Source organism: Penaeus monodon, chromosome 27, assembly GCF_015228065.2.
Source record: "Penaeus monodon isolate SGIC_2016 chromosome 27, NSTDA_Pmon_1, whole genome shotgun sequence".
Classification (NCBI taxonomy): Eukaryota; Metazoa; Arthropoda; class Malacostraca; order Decapoda; family Penaeidae; genus Penaeus; species Penaeus monodon.
Window position 1 is genome coordinate 5,693,695 of NC_051412.1, and position 363 is coordinate 5,694,057.

The following is a 363-nucleotide window of genomic DNA, read 5'->3' on the forward strand; positions in this document are numbered from 1 at the left end:
TAAATTATTCTGTCTACTACTCTCTTATCAAAGAAAATAGTAACTCTTAAGGAGTAACTATTTTAAATGATAAAGATATGAATATCTAATTCGTTCCTTAGTTTTCTTATACTGAATATCTTATTATAAGCCAGGCGTTATAAATCATTATTTATTTAAGTAATAACTATGGTACAGATATTCTTAAAAGCACAGAAAACACATGGTTCGCTCTCATCCTCTTCATCCTTCCCTGTCATATGGGGATTTATTTTCTCCTTTCAAGAACTATTGGTATGCACCATCAAGGTAGAGAACTTGTGTGATGGGTGTATGTATACTGAAATACACACAAATAGATATAGACATATATACCCACTCTCT